At 48.7% G+C, this 19,815-nt stretch overlaps 1 protein-coding gene across 12 annotated transcripts in view; it reads right to left on the bottom strand.

Annotated features, from left to right (window-relative positions):
- Window positions 1–19,815, bottom strand: part of RIN2 (Ras and Rab interactor 2) — a 256,317-nt gene that overhangs the window by 48,227 nt on the left and 188,275 nt on the right. The window lies entirely within an intron of this gene.

Genomic DNA, 19,815 nt, shown 5'->3' on the forward strand with positions numbered 1-19,815 from the left:
CTGATACAGTCTCCGTGAGGATGCGGGTTCAATCCCTGACCTCACTCACTGCGTTAAGGATCCTGTGTTGCAGTGAGCTGTGGCGTAGGTCTAATATGCGGCTGGGATCCGGCCTCACTGTGGCTGTGGTGTAGGCTGGCGGCTGCAGCTCCAATTATTTGACCTCTAGCCTAGAAACTTCCATAAGCTGTGAGTGAGGCCCTAAAAGAAAAAAAAAAAGTATATTTTTTCTCCTCTCAAATATGTGTTTTTCTTTATTGCTGCTACAGGTTTCCAGAGGGGACCATCTGTGCCAAGAAAGGGCAGTTCCTCATTCTATAAATGCCATTTCAGGGCCTCCAGGTATTTTGAAGTGAATTTTTGCAACTCCAAGAACAAATGTTTCAAGATGAAGCTGGTGTTAAAATTCCTTTCCCATCAGGTAAACCAGGCAACTTTAGAGCAGTGATTCTCGTCCCTGGCTGCCTGTTAACATCACCGGGGAGCTTAAAACATTCTTCAGGGCTGCAAGCCCAGATCAAAGAAATCAGATACTTTTAGGGCAGAAAACAGACATCAGGATGTTTGAGAGTCCCCAGGAGATTCCAGTGTGCAGCCAAGTTTACGACCATTGCTCTTGATCGGTGCTTGAGCCTGTGTGAGAAATCTGCTGGTGTTTGGGAAACCATGGTTCCTGGTTTCAGCCCCAGTTATTCGGATGCTGCAGGTCTGGGGTGGGCCTAGAACTCTGCATTTATAGAAAGCTCTGGGGTGACCCTGATGCTGCCAGTCCGAGAAGGCAAGGAACATGTGCTTAAGACCTAAGAGCAAAATGTGCACTTGAACTCTGACCCCCTTAGGTGGGCTTTGTTTGGGGGGGGGACAGATAATAGGCCACTGAAAGAATTCCAGGAACCCTAATAAAGACACATTTCAGCGCTGCCATCTCAGGTTGGTGCTATTTTACCAAGACCAAATTCACAACCTCCAACAGGGCAATCCTAACACTCCTGTGCCGAGAGCAAACACGAGAGTAAACACTTCTTCTTTCTCAGAAGGGCACAACCCATAAGGCCTCCATTGCTAAGAAGTTACAAAGCTTATGTGCTGACAACTGACTTCACCTTAAAAAGCCAGGGCCCAGGAGTTCCCTGGTAGCCTAGAGGTTAAGGATCCAGCATCATCACTGCTGTGCCTCAGGTCACTGCTGTGGCGTAAGTTTCATCCCTGGCCCAGAAACTTGCATATGTCGAAGGCATGCCCCCCCCCCCAAAAAAAAGCCAGGGCCCAGACAGGCAGGTAGTGAATAAGATTCATGGGGCCTCATAAAGGAGCAACCATAAATTTGACCTTGTCTTTGCAAATGACAAAGCTCACGCCTTTATGCAGCCAGCCCTCTGAAGTTTATAGCATGTTATTACAGGACACGTTGGCTTGCATTGGGATTAAGCCTCAGGAAAGAAGTAAGGAGGGAAATGAGTGGGTGCTCTGCCTGCCGAGATCCCCTCAACCAGCCGGGTGCCACGCCCCTGCTGCCAAAGCGCACAGCTGCCCTTCTCTGGACTCCCTGGGAAGACAAGCCCTCCCCTGGGAGCAGCCACATGCAAACAACATGTTGATACGGGTGCAGGGGAAGGTTCTGGGCCTCAAGATGGGACAGGTCTGGGGAGCTCATCATGCTGGAGAGGTCCCCTTGGGGTCAGGCAGAGGCTGCACTTCAGCTGACCCTGAATCTCTGCCGGGTCTCCTCCCGCTTCCAGTCTAGTGCCCTCGCCCCTTTGCGGGCTGCTCCTGAGACGCTCTCTCAATCCATCTCTGCACAGAACCCCCGTCTCAGGCTCTGCTTCAAGGGAACTCGACCCAAGAAGGAACCTGATGAGATGAACGGAACCATGATTTCTAAGACAGGTGTTTGCCTGCAAATGGGAGGGAGGACGAAGGATGAGGAACCACAGAGCTGTTGTGCAGGGGACATGGTCACAGTGGGAAGGCAGCACCTGAGACCTGGCCAGATCCCTTTTCCAGCTTTGTCTTTCTAATCTGAAAATGGCAAAATACTATCTCTACCACCACAAGGGATAGAGGCAAACAAGATGCAGGCATGGATGCTAACATCAGGAGCTGAAAGATGGTCAAGAAACAGAACACTCACAGTCTTAAAACATCATCCCACAGATTCCTCATCCTGAAGAGGAAAAGGGGTCCTGATAATGGGGGAACCTGGCAGATGCCACCTTCACTGAGGGACCAGGGTGGATAGTACTACTCTTGAAACTGTTCTGTAATGTCCGGAATTTCTTGAAATAATAGGTTGGGGAAAATAGGAAAATATCTACCATCTCACTGGGTTTTTATGAGCATAGAATTCTTTTTTTCTTTTCTTTTTAGGGCCATACCTGTGGCATGTGGAGGTTCCCAGGCTAGGGGGCAAATCAGAACTATAGCTGCCGACCTACACCACAGCCACAGCAACTCGGGATCTGAGCTGCATCTGTGACCTACACCGCAGCTCAGGGCAACGCTGGATCCCTGATCCACTGAGGCCAGGGATTGAACCTGCACCCTCATGGATGTTAGCTGGTTTCATTTCCACTGTGCCACAGCGGGAATGAATGCCTAGAGTTCATTTATTTATTCAATGATTACTACTATTTCAAAGGGTCTAGGCCTGCTTTCAGAAGGAGATGAAGTTAAGCATGGATTCACTGAGCCCCACAGCCATGTGTGAAAATACTGGACAAAGCACAGAACGCCCTACAAGCAAGGTGCCTCCAGGGGTAGAGAACAAACACTGGAACACTCAGACTAAACTGCCCCCATTCCAAACACTCCAGGCTTCAGGGCTTTCCAGCAGATGCATGGACATGCCAACTGCCCCGGGGAGGGGCCAGGGCTCGCTGACATTCTGGTCACACCCAATGTAAGGCTCTGTGGAGTGTGGGACCAGAGTGGCCTTTCCACTTGGCTGTATTCCCATCATTCCCAGGATCAGGCGCTGGTCGCCCAGGCAGGTGCAAGCATAAGGGATGATGGCAGCCAGCGCCTTCTCATGCAGGACAGGCAGGAAGACCCAAGGAAGACCCAAGACCTTGTTCTCCTAAACGTCATGGAATCAGATTCATCTCTGAGACACCACTCATTCGCAGCAGAATTTCCAAACTATGCTTGCTTGTTCTAATCCGGAACCCCGGAGGCACAGCACAAACCAAAGGCAGCTTCTAAGGTCCAGGGTCTAGATGAAAGGCTCCCTTGCCCTATCTCAAGCTCCATCCCAAACAACACAATGCCAGTGTAGACTTACTTTCCAGATCAGTCCTTTTTCAAACAAGTGACAGGCAATTAAGAAAACAATACATGGGGAGTTCCTGTTGTGGTGCAGTGGAAACGAATCCTTATCCATGAGGATGCAGGTTGGATCCCTGGTGGGTTGGGGATCCGACGTTGCTGTGAGCTGTGGTGTAGGTTGCATACACGGCTTGGATCCCGAGAGGCTGTGGCTGTGGCCAGCGGCTGCAGCTCTGATTCAACCCCTAGGCTGGGAACCTCCACATGCCGCCAGTGAAGCCCTAAAAAGGCAAAAAAAAAAAAAAAAAAAGAAAAAAAAAAGAAAAAGGAAAGAAAGAAAGAAAGCAATACATTAAATATATAAAACTTTGATGTGAAGTTGTTTCTGTGGCAAAAACACCAGTGCAGCCAATAGGGTCAACAACCTTCTATATACAAGACTCTGAGATTAGCTACTGAATAGCAAAAAATGAGGTTTAAGGGGACTAGATACAAGGCAAAATGCCAAATTATTACTCTCAGCCAGGGGCGCACATGTTCCTTTGGGGAATGGGTCTCAGCAACAGCGTAGTGCTCTGGACGGCTCTGTCCTCTGTCAGGACGTGGAGATAAAACCAGCATACAGACAAACCAGAAAGCTCTCCAGACCTTTCCTATGTCATGAAAAACACATCATTTAGCTGAACAATTATAATGGATAATTAATATCAATATCTATGATAAGATGGACTTTATATTTTAAAGACAAAAGCTATTTCTCTCTTTTCTTTTTTAATGGCTGCACCAGCAGTGGATGGAAGTTCCTGGGCTAGGGGTTGCATTGGAGTTGCTGCAATACGCCACAGCCACGGCCATGCCAGATCTGAGCTGCATCTGCAACCCTGCAGCAATGCCAAATCCTTAACCCACTGATCGAGGCCAGGGATCAAACCCACATCCTCAGGGAGACCACATGGGGTTCTCAACCCACTAAGCCACAACAGAAACTGCTGAAAACTATTTCAATCAAATATTTTAATTGTGCGAAGGTTATTTCCTTTCTAGAGCAGAATGTTAGATCATAGGTCAAGGAAAAAAAGAGACTGCTTTAGTTACTTAACACCTTCAGAAAACCTCTTCTAGCATGAACTGCAAGTGCTTTGTGGAATTACCTAAGGTGGGCGGTGACTCGGACCAAGCAAAGCTCTCCCTAACCATGTCACACAGCTCCCTGGCTGCCTTTTGGGTGTCTTCACAGGGAGTGTGTGTGCCTCTGTACAAACCCTGCCCCACTGCCTTGGAATTCGGCACCTTTCCCTCTCCTTCATGCAAACGCCACCCTGATATTCTAACTAAGTCTTCTGGTGGGCTCTGTAAGCTAAGCCATCTGGACACATTCGGATGACTGAGTCTGCAGGAGAATTTGGACAAAGGATCATCAAACCCCCTTAAAATGCACCTTGGCTTTTGGCCTTAGTTTTATTTTTTTTCTCTTTTGTCCTTTTTAGGGCCGTGCCTGCGGCATAAGGAGGTTCCCAGGCTAGGGGTCTAATGGGAACTGTGGCTGCCGGCCTATGCCAGAGCCACAGCAACACCAGATCCGAGCCTCGTCTGCGACCTACACCACAGCTCACGGCAACGCCAGATCCTTAACCCACTGAGTAAGGCCAGGGATCGAACTCACAACCTCTTGGTTTCTGGTCGGACTCATTTCTGCTGTGCCATTACGGGAACTCTGGCTTTTGGCCTTTGTCCCCTTTTTCCCTATTCCCCAGTTCCTCGACCCACACACCACCCTCACCCACAGAAGGTAATTCGCTTCTTGGAAGGGGGATCCCCACCCACCATGCCTGTTCCTTCCAGGCTAGTCCTGGCATTGGATGTGGGGCTCAGTGACCCACAAAGGCTGCCTGGAATCTGGAAACTGAAGGGGTGAGAAGCAGGCTCCCCCTTGGTCCTACCTCCCAGACCCCACCTGGATTCCCAGCCAAGTGTTCCCAGATCCTCAGCCTTCAGAAGACTCAGAGGTCTTCCTGCAGCCTGAGGGCTCCTGCCCTGGGGGCCCCCAGTGGACATTCCAGACCTTGAAGAAAACTAATGGTGTTTCTTCCTTTATGTCATACAGGCCTAATAAGCAGTCATAGAATGAATCAAGGGAAACTGATGGGGCTAGTTATTATCAGTCAGATGCTAACATCATCAATAAAACACAGACTGACAAGAAAACAAAAAAAGCAGAGCCCAGGGTTCCAAGTTGTTTTTCTTAGGACTTAATTATGACTGAAGACTCATCTCCTTGCCTGTCACCTTGACATAAAGCACTGTCATCCTGGAGTTCCCATCGTGGTGCAGTGGAAACAAATCCGACTAGGAACCATGAGGTTGTGGGTTCAATCCTTGGCCTCGTTCAGTGGGATCCGGTATTGCCATGAGTTGCGGTGTAGGTTGCAGACCCGGCTTGTATCTGGTGTTGCTGTGGCTGTGGCGTAGGCCAGCAGCTACAGCTCTGATTAGACCCCTAGCCTGGGACTCTCCATATGCCGAGGGTGCGGCCCTAAAAAGACAAAAAGACAAACAAACAAACAAAAAAAAACTGTCGTCCTGACACAAAGTGAAGAACTCATAAGGAAAACAAAACCCTATCAGGTAGGACAGAAAAGATTAATTTTGATATCTGATAGCTTCTCAATGGTGTATGAAAAATTGACAATAATTCCCCAGGAGTGCTGGATATACTATGGTAGTACATGGAAGCATGATTTTTATTTTAAAGTCCAGTACTTTATCTATCCTCTATCTATCTGTCTGTCTGTCTATCTATCTATCATGGCTGTGCCCACGGCATATGGAAGTTCCTGGGCCAGGGACTGCACCTGAGCCATAGCTGCGACCTGCACCACAGCAACACTGGATCCTTAACCCACTGCACAGCCGGGTATCAAACCAGCACCTCCATAGAGACAAGCCGGAACATAAACCCACTGTGCCACAGTGGGAACTCTCCAGTACTTAATTGAATGTTACATATTTACAGTATTTAGTGTAGTTCCCCATTATGGTAGAGATTAAATTTACTCCCTGTCCCTCCTTTTTTACCCGAGGAAAATATATGTAACACAAAACGTACTCTCCTAACCATGTATAAGTGGTATTAAATCCATTCATACTGTTGTACAACCATCACTACTGTTAAAAAAGAAATACACGCCCCAAGTGGAGTCACTTGTGCTGAGTCCACCAAGACTTACTACTTAGGTACAGTTTCAGCCTTTCCCAAGAATGCGACCTTTAACCAGCCAAAGTGAAATTTCCAACTTGAGCATTAATAAGCCTGATAAGCCCCTTCCTTTCCCTTAGGAGGGTGACCTTGCCAAAAATGATGCATTCTTTGCTAATCAATTCATGCTTCCGTTTCCTCTCTACCTTTTTTTTTTTTTTTTTTTGCTTTGTAATGATATATGGAGGTACCCAGGCTAGGGGTCAAATTGGACCTACAGCTGCCAGCCTACACCACAGCCACTGCAACGTAGGATCCAAGCCCAGCTGTGTCTGAGACCTACACCACAGCTCACGGCAACACCAGATCCTTAACCCATTGAGTGAGGCCAGGGATCCAACCTGCAACCTCATGGTTCCTAGCCAGATTCATTTCTGCTGTGCCACAATGGGAACTCCACTTCCTCTCTTTCCTTTTCTGCAGCTTGAGGGAGCTCCCTTCTCCTTGCTGATGGGGTGCTGCCTGATTCGTTAAGCGTCCATTCGCATCCAAAACTCTTCCTCTTGCCAATCTGAAACTCCACACCTGTTAAACAGTAACTCCTCATTCCTCCCTTCCCCCGAGGTCCTGGGAACCACCATTCTCCTTTCTGTCTCCTTGAATCTGATGACTCTAATTACCCCATCTAAGAAGAATCATGCAGCCCCTGTCTTTTCTTTGTTACATTTATTTCAAAATAAATGTAACAAGTGTTTCAATTAAAAGAAAAACCCTTGGTAAGTTCACAGCAAAGACGAATCATGAATAGGTGAAAACTTGCGGCAAAATTAATGATACTTGGGCTAAAAGAATTTGCACAAGAACAGGATCTTTTTCCTGTATTAATGTTTACAAGCTCGTCTCTTGGATTCAAGGGGGAAGGGCATCCTGAGAAAAGCATCTCTCTGCCTCTGCTCAGCCTCTTCCTTGCCCAAGTTCAAGCTGTTCCTGGGTGTCCACGGCTGCCCCTGACCCACCTGTCAAAACCAATTCTGCCCCTACCCCATGACCTGCAGCTGCCTCTGGGGCCCTCACCCCACAGTACCCCTCATTACCCGTATCTCTCACTAGCCTGGATGCCTCCCCCTGGCTGTACTAGGCCTAACCCCGGGCAGGCGTGGATGAAACGTTTGCTCTGGGCATAACGGAATGGGTAGGAAGTTTATTCCTTGTGAGTGAGGAAATGGAGAAGCTCAGCAGGCAACGAGGAGTCGGGGGCGCTGGGCCTCCACAGCTCCTGTCCGGGTCCTCTCTGCACACCCTCTGACTCAGGCTCCAACAGTAGAACTGGCCGCTCAGTTCCAGCCCTAAGGGACAAAGGGTTCTTGTCTCTGTGTTTACCAGGAAGTGGGTGGTGAGGGGAAGCAGAAAATGCCACCCCAAAATATGCTACTTTGGCAAAGGGATTGTTTCCAGTTGGCGAGGTGGTCCAACAGACTCAGAGAGCTACCTCCCCATCGATGCCTCAAAGACTTAGAGGCTTGGCCCAGAAAGAGAGCTCAAGGCAAGGAGGAATGGTTTATATCAGCAAGATTCCTCTGCCCTGCAAACACCTGCCCCTCACCTTCCTGCGAACTGTCTTCCTCCTCTTTGAAGCCACCCCCACCCCCTTCTTCCCTCAATGACCTGTTTGGGTTTCATGCCTTTGGGGCTCCACTTAATAAAGACAGTTGTTTTTCTTTTGCTAACTTGTTTTATGCCAGCATAATTACTAGTCCAGCTAGAGAAGCAAGAAGGAAAAAGGTCTCCGTCTCCTAGTCTGGTGAAAATCATCACCGTATCACCTGGTAGGAGCCTGCAGCTCTGGCCATCTCCCCGCCTGGCGCAAGAAAAGGAAGCAGCCCAAAGCCTTCCTGTACAACAGATGCAAACTTTGAGCAGCTCCGCCCTCACTGCCAGAGAACTTCCCTCATGGACGCCCCCCACCCCCGCCCCCTGCCCAGACACCCATTGAGTGGCTGATGTTGGGCTTGGGGTGTAAAAGTCGCTGCTGAGTTTTGGCTTAGAATTGTACATCTGTGCCCACCAGACAAAGGGCTTGGATGGTAGGCTCTCCATTTGAGGTCCCCAGATACGGAATGCCTGGGAGGTCTTCTTCCACCACTGGAAATGAGACAGAACTCCATTCAAAGCAGCCAGCTATGGCTGGGCCCAAGAGAAGGAGATTCTGTTGGCGGGAAAGCTGCCTTTGCTGAAGGCAGGTCTGGGGAACTCAAAGTGGGAGCCCCGTGTACATACCTCCTGAGGGCCTACCATTCAGTCATCGATGAAGTCTCACTTAACAGAGTCAAACCCACCCACTTCCTGCATGCTGAATACATCAATATCAAGGTGCTAATTTATTTATTTTTGGCTGCACCTGCCCACATGCAGAAGTTCCCAGGCCAGGGACTGAACCTGCACCACAGCAGTAAGCAGAGCCACAGCAGTGACAATGCCAGGTCCTTAACCCACTGAGCCACCAGAGAACTCCTCAAGTTCTATTTTTTTGTGAAGCATGTGAACCCCATTCCCACTGTGCCCTGAGCCTGACTGTCAGTGGTTTCAGGGGAAAAGCATCTGCAGTCAGACTTGGATCAAAGCCTTAGCTGACTTGTCATAAATGAAAGGCCCCAGGCCATTACCACATGTCCTTCCAGCCTCAGTTTCCCCGTCTCTAAAGACAGATTTCTTGTTGCAAAAAAGACCTGTCCCTAAAACAAAAGTAGGAAAAGAACTGAGTGTAAGGGCTTGAATATCTTGAGAACTACACGTAGATTCTGTTCAGTACTTTCTCTTATTGTCACCCAATTTTTAGAAATTCGCATAAAGAAGCACGGCAATGTCTTTCATTCTGGACCATCAGAGACTCTTCCATAAACGAAATTGTGGAGCTTGTTTGGTCAGCGTGGAGCATTAACCTTACTGAGGATGGCTCCTGGCAGGGGCCTCTGGCTGGGGTGCTTCTCTGTCATCAGAGTTGGGTCCCAATCTGGCACTCTCCATCCTCAACCTCCAGATGGAAAAAAGTCAGGATGAAAAGCTACTTCTCCTGATGTTTTTGTGTTGAAATTTCCAGGCATAGGCTGCCTCCCTGGGGGCCTCCCTTCCTCATTCTGCTGTGCCAAGCCTTCATCTGTACCCCAGCCTGACACATGGGGTTTGCCTCAACCAGCTGCAGTGGTGAGAAGGATGCAGCCCAGACATGGCACTGCCAAGAGCTCAGCCTTCCAGTGACAAGAGGCCAGCGCAGGGCTGTCTTAAGAATTAAGGGAGTTCCCGCTGTGGTGCAACGGGATTGGTGGCATTTTGGAGCACTGGGTGGCAGGTTTCATCCCTGGCCCGGTACAGTGGGTCAGGACCAGAGTTGCCACAGCTGTGGGTTAGGTCGCAACTATGGCTCAGATCTGATCCCTGGCCCAGGAACTTCATATGCCAAGGGGCAGCCAAAAATGAAAAAAAAAAAAAAAAATTTAAGGACCAGACATAAGTTGGAGTCCTGTGTCCACCATGGCCTTGCTCTTGGAGCAATAGGTCCTTGCCTATGAATCAAAAGGAACTCATACACACCCCAAATACCCAGCAGGGGCCAAGATGCCAGGCTTGGTGGGAGGTGATCAAAGGATCAAGAGTTTCTGAAACAAACAAACAAAAAACACTAGTAGAAAGAGCCTCTTAGGCTCTTAGGTAGAGAGACAGGGAAAACAACAGCTTATCCCAAAGAGATTTTGGGAAAAGGACCAATTCCAAATTTTGCTAAACACACCTAAATATATACATACATACAGGAAATGAAAAGTTCCCAAACAACCTAATTTCAGAAATACCCCGTAGTTGAGGTCCAATGATTTCTTAACACTTTCCATCATGAAAATGCTTTTTTTGTAGAAGTTGTGAAGCTGAATAAAACCCCTACTCTATAGGATTTCAGCCTGGAGAAGGAGGCCCCAATTCATTCTGGCTACATGTGGCTCCTGTCTCAGTTTATAGCTGAGAAATAGCCAGGGGAACTGAGGAAACTCTGGCCCCAAACCTCAAATGGGAAAAGTGATGGGCAGAGGCCTGGGGAGGGGGGGGGGGCATTCTCCTAAGGATCACTGCATGTCTACTTGCATGCGAGGGAAATCTGAAGCCATCCAGTTTATTTCCTTCTTTGAAGTGCTAAAACATGCGAGTTCCCAATGTGGCTCAGCAGGTTAAGAACCTGACTTTTATCCATGAGGGTGTGGGTCGGATCCCTGGCCTCACTCAGTGGGTTAAGGATCCAGCATTGCCACAAGCTGTGGTGTAGGTCACAGATACAGCTCAAGTCTGGCATTGCTGTGGCATAGGCTGGCAGCAATTCAACCCCTAGCCTGGTAACTTCCATATGCCACAGGTTCATCTGTAAAAAGAAAAACCAAAATCAAAAATGAACAAAAACGCTAAAAAAAAATTGATATAACTGGCACAGTTCTGACTCAATTTCCCTGCACCGCAAGCTGGTATTTTACTTCCTCAAAGCCTTTCTGTCCCCTTCAACTCTGCAAGGAAGGAGTTCCCTGGTGGCTCAGTGGTTAAGGATCTCCTTTGTCACTGCTGTGGTGCAGGTTCAATCCCTGGCACAGGAACCTCCATATACCTTAGGCACAGCCTAAAACCACAAAAACTCTGCAAGGAAAAAGATGAGAGATCTTGGGTCGTGGGCTTTAGTCCCACATGGCCAGAGCTGATGCTCCCCAAGGGAGGAGGCCTCCACTTCCTCAAAAGATTGCGAACAGCGTGTCACAGGAGGATCCTTGTTGGGGATTTCCCTTTGTGGCTCAGTGGTTAACAAATCCGACTAGGAACCATAAGGTTGCGGGTTCGATCCCTGGCCTCACTTAGTGGGTTAAGGATCTGGCATTGCCGTGAGCTGTGGTGTAGGTCACAGATGCGGCTTGGATCTGTCGTTGCTGTGGCTGGGGTGTAGGCTGGCAGCTACAGCTTCGATTAGACCCCTAGCCTGGGAACCTCCATATGCAGTGGGTGCGACCCTAAAAAGACCAAAAAAAAAAAAAAAAAGTTTGCAAACGGCGTGTCGCAGGAGGATCCTTGTGAAAAGGCTCTAACTACCAAGGCCCAGTTGGCGAGGACAGGACACAAGTGGGACCACTTCCCCTCTGGGGAGGAGGTCCTGCCATTTTCATGAGAGGAGAAGGATTTGGCGACTTTCTTTGCTACGAACTCCCTGCCGTAGACTCTTCAGCAAGAAATGAAAAGGGCAGATACGGCGCCAGTGCTGGCAGGGACCTCCTCTTGTTCCTGTAAAACTAAGAAAGGAACAAAGAACCTGTTGTCCTGGGCACCCTTGGTGCTGAAAACAGGAGCGGGAGCCAGGCAGGCTGGGGCTGGCCCCTGACCCTCGAGCCCAGGCTGTGACCGGTGCAGGGCTTCAGGGAAAGGCAGGTGCCAAAGGGTTTGCAGTGCTTTTGGTCATACTGCTGTCACCTTGGAGCTGGACTAGGTCACCACTGCATCCTAACTGAGCAGATGTTCATGGTAGAGTCAACTACCAGTCTAGCAGCGAGCCAAGGTCTGTAAAGTTTGAGACAGATCTAACTCCAAATGGTGCCACTGACAAAACTGTGTGCCCAAGTGCGCTAAGGACAGGGGCTCCAAACCCTGACAAAGATGGAATCAACTCCCAGGACACACTGTGCATTTACAGGATGATCAAAAATGCCCTCGTAAATCAGCAAGAATCACACATGATCTACCATTTAGATGCACAGACAACATTGGCAGGATACACACCCAGGCAAAGAAATAACACAGCCAACAATGAGAAGTGGCTCTAGGAGTTCCCATCAGGGCTCAGCGGAAACGAATCTGACCGGTATCCATGAGGACGCAGGTTCGATCCCTGGCCTCGCTCAGTGGGATCTGGTGTTGCCATGAACTGTGGTGTAGGTCACAGACATGGCTCGGATCCCGCGTGGCTGTGGCTGTGGTGTAGGCCAGGGGCTACAGCTCCGATTCGACCCCTAGCCTGGGAACCTCCATATGCTGCGAGTGAGGCCCTAAAAAGACCAAAAAAAAAAAAAAAAAAAGAAGAAGAAGAAGAAGAAGTGGTTCTATCTCAGGGAGTGGGTTCAGGGAGTGGGCTTTTCTGGCCACGCCCATGGCATGTGGAAGTTCCTGGGCCAGGGACTGAACCTGAGCCACAGTAGTGACAATGCCGGATTCTTAACCCACTGAGCCACCAGGGAATTCCAATACTTATTATTTTTGGCATTGTGCTTTTTCCACAATGGATGTGTTCCACTCTGGTAATCAAAAGAGAAATCTTACAGGTTCTTTTAAAAGACCTTCTCAAGGGAATTCCTGTGTGGCTCAGTGGGTTAAGTATCTGGCATTGCTGCTACAGTGGCTCAGGTCACTACTGTAGTACAGATTTAGTCCCTGGCCTGGGACCTTCTGCATGCTGTTGGTGTGGTCAGAAAATAAAACAACAGCAACAACAATAAAACAAAATAAAATACCTTCCCCAATATAACATATCACCAATCAAGACAGACAAAAGAGTTGTTTTTGCCATTTTGATCTTGAGGCCATACTCATACCTGTTCACCTCATTCTTTAAGGCTGAGTCTCTTCTTTTCTAAAAACCACCTCCTACCTGGAATTACTGGCTTCCTCCCTGAGGTCCCCAAGACACCTGGGATAGTCTTCTATTATGTTCTCATTCCATCATATGATACTTGTTTACAATTCTTTCTCCCCTAGGTTGTGTAACTCTTCCAGCTCGCGGTCTAGGTATTTTAACAAACAGCACCCACTCAATACACATCTTCTGTAAGTTAAACTCGACTTTTGCTACACTGATAACAGAGTGGGTCAGTCCTCAAGGAATTCCTTGATGCCATATTCCGATCACTGGTGGTGGCTTGAAGTCAGAAAACACCTTAAAGAACTAGGAGGGAAACTGATCAGGCTACTCACAGCGCAATGCCCTCAAGGGGCATGATGGGACATTGTCTGCTGAAAACCTATTTCTGCTCATTATGAACAGAGCGACATCCCCCCAGGCATCCCACCTGTCCTGCTGACACTGAAAGAAAGAGCAGCTATGTTCGATAGTGTCGCTTGGGGGCTTCAGACTTTTCAACTGTTTTCAACCCAAGTCAAAGAGATTTTCTAGCTTTTCTAGCTTTTCTAGCTTGTTTCCCATTAGATATTCTTTGAGAAAGAATGTGAACCGGCCAGCACGGACCAATTAGAATTAGTGGAAATGTATGTTGACAGTTCTTAGAAATAGATCGTAAGAAGAAGCCATAAACTTTCATAAAAGCAAACCTTTTTCAGAAAGGACCTAAGACGCTGCAAGATGTACCTAAGACCCCATAGCAAATGATGACTGTGAGCTTCTGCTGCACCAGGAAAGAAGGGAAAACAACCTTTCTGACAGGTGTGATGGGTTCTGGGAATGGCTTGCTCCCAAAGGCTGTGGGGCTTTAAGATGGGCCCCGAGCCTTTGAGCCAATGGCCAGAGGTGCAGGCAGGTCTCCAGATACAGCAAAAGAGGAAAATATTTGTCTGGCTGGCTAACACTGCACACAACACACATACTATGTAAGGAGACAAACGCAAAGTGATTTTTGCATTGGATGTCTTGAACTTTCCTCCCAATGACCTCGTGAATACATTCCCCTAAATCTTCAGAGGAGCAACGGTAGCTATAGATCAAGGAAGCGTCCTTACTCTGTATGTGACATTTCAAGAGGAAAAGATGAGAAAGGAGTAGGATGAAGTGACATTAAATTCTATGTGTGAAGTCACCCATGTTGAGGACATGTATTTATTAAATATGGAAAACTCTATTGGAAGCAGATGTATTCTGAATTTAACCACCCTGCCCCCACCCTGGAGAGCTGTATTAGATTTGGGCCCATACATTTCTTAGTTATGATGCAACTAATGCCTTTGGCTGAGATGCTGAATATTTCTGTACATAAGTACTGAGCAAAGTGAAGGAAAAGAATCTAAGAGACGGAGAGAATTTCGTTGGTAGTTTTTCGCCGCTGCAAATTTAAGATCTAAAATTCATAGGCAGAAACAGAAATAATAAAAGGTACATATGTATTTACCCTTTTCTCATCACTTCTGGATTCTTTTCTCTTTTTATCTCCTCCCTCACAATAATGCTTTCCATAACTTCACAGTTTTCATAAATATCACCCAATGCATTGGCTGTCAGCTGAGAACTCCCCAGGCCCTGAGCCTTGAACCTAGACATGAGACAATTAGAAAAGGATGCTCTGTGAAAACTTCGGAGTCCCCAGTTCCTGATTCCCACAGCACTGAGCTAAGGACTTGAGGCACAACATACAGGTAATCGCACCTGTCTGCTTCCATCGTGGGTTTAGAAGCTCTACACGCGCGCACCCATCCAAATGGCTAAATTGAAAAAGCAGCCCATAACAAGTATAAATAAGAATGGAGCATTCGGAACTCACACGCGGTTGGTAGAAGAGCACACTGATACAAATGGCTTTGGAAAACTCTTGAGCACCATTTACTAACATGGAACATATAACCATCCTATAACGCAACATCTCAGTCTCATTCCTAACTGAAGCACGTCACATGTATTCCCTCAAAGACATGCACAAGAATGTTCACAACAACATTATTCAAAAATAGCCCCGGAGTCCCCATCGTGGCACAGTGAAAACGAATCTGACTAGGAACCATGAGGTTGTGGGTTCGATCCCTGACCTCGCTCAGTGGGTTAAGGATCTGACCTTGCCTTGAGCTGTGGCGTAGGTCTCAGACACAGCTGAGCTTGGATCCTGTGTTTCTGTGGCTGTGGTGTAAGCCAGCAGCTGTAGCTCCTATTCGACCCTTAGCCTGGGACCCTCCATGTCTTGGGTATAGCCCTAAAAAAAAAAAAAAAAGCTCCAAACTGGAAACAACTCAAATATCCATCAGCAGTAGAACAGATACACAATTTATGTTGTTTTCGCGGAACGGAATGCATGCTGTGTGATGCCAGCTATACAAAGCCCCCAAACAGGCAAAACTAACCCATGGCAATAAAAGTCAGGAAAATGGTTGCCCTTGGGCTGTGGTGATTAGATTCGTGACTAGTGGTTACACTTGAGGGCATGGAGAATGTTCTGTGTCTTGATGTGGTGTGTTTACTTTGTGACCATCCCTCTAACTGCAAACGGAGGGGTGTGCTTTTCCCTCGTCAGATCTGACTTCAGTGGGGCTTTCTGAGATGCAGCACTAGGTGTGAACGGGTTTCATTCTGAAGCCCCGGGGCAGCTAAATTGGCCCTGGCTGTGCAGTTCTTCCCCGGACGGTAAGCCATCGTTCTCCTGATCCTGTGTTCCCACCTCAAGTGAAAGGGTGAAGGGTTGTTCTAGGGCCAGGCAGTCTGAGCATCTTGTGGTTTTGATGTCAACGCTGTGGTATAGCTGCTGGGAAGCTTGGAATTTTCCGGGGATACAAAACCTTCCAGAAGAGGCCAATGGAGGGGACCAACAGCTACCCTGTGGCACTGGGCAGGGCTGGCCAAGGAATGTTTTGAATTCTGTGTCATGGAGCCGATGGGTAGGGTGGAGCTTCAGGAGCCTGGAAACCCTCAGCCATCCACCTGGGCTGGTGTGTCCCAGCGAGGGGACAGCAGGAGTGACAGAGGCAGAAGAGGGTATGACAGCGGTAAATAGGGGCAGCAGTGGCCTTCGATGACCTGGTCCAGCCAGGATCACCAGGTACCTGCACACCCAGCCTGAGTCTCATTTCCGAAAGCTGTTTTTGTTTTTGTTTTTTGGCTTTTTAGGGATGCACCCACGGCATATGGAGGTTCCCAGGCTAGGGATTGAATTGGAGGTGTAGCTGCCGGCCTACACCACAGCCACAGCCATGCAGGATCCAAGCCATGTCTGTGACCTACTCCACAGCTCACAGCAACACCACCAGATCCTTAACCCACTCAGCGAGGTCAGGGATCAAACCCACAACCTCACGGTTCCTAGTGGGATTTGTTTCCGCTGCACCATGACGGGAACTCCCCAAAAGCTGTTCTGATGGATCCCTCTGTTCTACCTGAGGACAAAGGAGTCTCTAGAGACCTGTCTCAGCCTGGAGGTGACGGGTCCCAGTGGTGATGGGGGTGGAGCGCGGGTCTACTTCAGGCTGCTGTGTCTGCACATAGACACCCTTCTGCCCACCCAAAGTAGATGGTGAAGTCACGGGGGAAGGAGGGGAAAGTCAAAAGCCTTTTTTTTTTCCCCATAGTCTCGTCTTTTGGGGGAAGGGGGTGGAGAGAAAAAGGAAATGGGCAGCAGCCTTTGGAGACAATGACAACAAGCAATGTGTCATCTTTCCTCTGGCTTCCCAGCTTCTCTCTGGTAAAACGCTAGCGGAGGGCACCGGGGAGATTTTGTCAGCTGCTGCTCTATTGACAAACATCTACAACAGCCTGTCACTCAGAACTGATGGAGGAAACGAGGCTGAAATGTAGAAGGAAGGGTTCGGGTCCCTTTGCTTTGCTAGGGCGGAAGCTTAAGGCCTATCGCACATTTCCAACTCTTTACTTTTTAAAATTTTTAAATTTTTTATCTTTTTAGAGCCACATCGGCAGCCCATGGAAGTTCCTGGGCTGGGGGTTGAATTGGAGCTGCAGCTGCTGGCCTACGCTACAGCCACAGCAACAGGGGATGCGAACCGAGGTTGCCTCCTACACTATAGCTCACGGAAATGCTGGATCCTTAACCCAGGGAGCAAGGCTGGGGCTCGAACCTGGGTCCTCGTGGATACTAGGCAGGTTTGTTACTGCTGAGCCACAAATGGGAACTCTTCAATGTTTCATTCTTTTATGCACCACGTGGGGGTCCCCTGATTGCTTTACAAGGGTGACATCTTGTTTCTGCCAGAGGCTTCCGATGCTCCAACACTTTTGCATCTCCAAAGGACTGGCATCTTTCATTTGTCCACTCAACAATCATTTCCCGAGTACAGGCCATATGCCAGACACTATTCTAGACACTGGTAAAAAACAGCACTGAACACAGACTGAAACCCTCTTCTCACAGAGCTTAGCTTCTGCGAGAAGCCAGGGGGAAAATGATGGGTTTCTTGCTGCTTCTAGTGCTGGGAGGCAGAAGGCGTGCAATTAAACAAGGGAATATAGGTCAAATTTTGCACAAGTTCTGCAAATGAAAATAAAGCCAGCTGAGGCGACAGAAGAAATGAGGGTCCAGGGAGTTCCCGTCGTGGCTCAGTAGTTAACAAATCTGACTAGGAACCATGGGGTTGTGGGTTCGATCCCTGGCCTTGCTCAGTGGGTTAAGGATCCGGCATTACCGTGATCTGTGGTGTAGGTCGCAAACGTGGCTCGGATCCTGCATTGCTGTGGCTGTGGTGTAGGCCAGCGGCTACAGCTCCAATTCGACCCCTAGCCTGGGAACCTCCATATGCCGCAGGAGCGGCCCCAGAAAAAGCAAAAAGACAAAAAAAAAGAAAAAAAGAAAAAAGAAATGAGGGTCCATGGGTGAATGCTTTCTAGAGGAAGGGGATTCCGGGCAGATGGGACAGTAAGGACGAAGATAGAAGTCTGAGTGGTCAGAAGCCAGTGAGGCTGGAGCAGAGATATGTGGGGGGACCCTATAAGAAGAGAGGGGGAGGGCAGGGGAGGGGTGAGATCCCGTAGGGCTGAAGGTCATGGTGATGACTTTGGTTTTATTCTATTTTTTTTTTCTTCTTTTTTGGCTGCCCCAAGGCATATGGAGTTTCCAGGCCAGGGATCAGGTTCGAGCCGCAGGTGTGACCTGTGTCTCAGGCACGGCAATGCTGGATCCTTTAACTCACTGTACCTGGCCAGGGATCGAACCCAGGTCCTGGCGTTACAGAGACACTGCAGATCCTGGTGTGCCACAGTGAGGACACCTGACTTTGGTATTAAATGGAAAACTGCTAAAGGGCTTGGCATGGGAGTGACATAATTTGGATTCAGATGAACTAAACCGCGCTCATCCTCTGTGCTGCTCAGGTAACAGCCCAGAGAAGGTGGGTTGGTGCAGGTGGAAGCAGAGGCACCAGGCAGGGGTCTGCTGCAGTGGTGGTGAGGAGTTGTCTGACCCTGGATCTATCTTAAAGGTAGAGCTACCAGGATTTGGAGCTGGAGAGAAGAGGCATTAGGTGGACGCGAGGCCCAAGCACCTGAAGGCAGGTGGCTGCTGGGATGGGAAGACCAGGGGAGAAGCAGGTTTGTGAAGGGAAACCAAGGGCTCGGCCTCAGTTTCTCTAAGTCTGAGATGCCAAAGGTCAGGCTGAGCAGGCAGCTGGATGCAAGCGTCTAGATGGCAAGAGAGGACCAGCCTAGGGATAGATGGATGGAAGCTGGGAATCGCCAACACACAGATGGTATCGAAGCCACAAGCCTGGAGGGGATCACACAGGGAATTACTCTAGTGACCTCTTTGGAAACAAGACATTGTGCTCACCACGTGCCAACACCATGCTCAGTCCTTTTCAGCTACGACTCCATCGTGCAAACAACTCAGAGGTAAAGCCCCAGTCTTATGTCCATTTTCCTACTGGGGACACTGAGGCACTTACTGGAGAGAGGAGACGGGAGAGTGCGGGGGGCTCGAGGTACCCCAGGATGAGGTCAGGGAAACAAGGAACCAGCCAGAAAATAAGAAATGGCAGCTGGCGAGGAGCGAGGAAAAGCAGCATGGTGTCCCTCAAGCCCACAAATGTCCCTGGAAGAGACAAGAAGGGGGAGGTGACCCCTGGATGGAAATAAAGGGACATCTGCACGTTCACCAAACTGTTTTGAAATCTACTCCCTCCCATTATGCACGTAGGTAACAAATCCTAGTGGTTCTCTCAGCCACAGAGACTCTGTCACCACCAGCAGCAAATGTTTTCTCTGTTGGTACAGAAGTTGTTGTCGCTGTTGGTTTTTTTTTTTTTAAGGGCCGCACCTGTGGCACATGGAAGTTCCCAAGTCAGTGGTCAAATCGGAGCTGCATTTGCCAGTCTACGCCACAGCCACAGCAACACTAGATCCAAGGCTCATCTGCAACATACACCGCAGCTCGCAGCAACGCCGGATCCTTAACCCACTGAGCGAGGCTAGGGATCAAACCCACTCCTGATGGATACTAGCTGGATTCTTAATCTGCTGAGCCACAACAGGAACCCTTGTTTCCCATTTTCGAAAGTCAAGTAAACGCCTTTTAAAATTCATAAACTCAGTGTTAACCAGCTTAGCTTTCAAGAATAAGTGACATTAATCTGAAGGAAAAAAGTTATCATGGAATGCTTACAGTCACCGGTTCAAAGAGATGTTAAGGGTAAAG

The sequence above is a fragment of the Phacochoerus africanus genome, chromosome 3 (assembly GCF_016906955.1).
Source record: "Phacochoerus africanus isolate WHEZ1 chromosome 3, ROS_Pafr_v1, whole genome shotgun sequence".
NCBI classification, from domain to species: domain Eukaryota; kingdom Metazoa; phylum Chordata; class Mammalia; order Artiodactyla; family Suidae; genus Phacochoerus; species Phacochoerus africanus.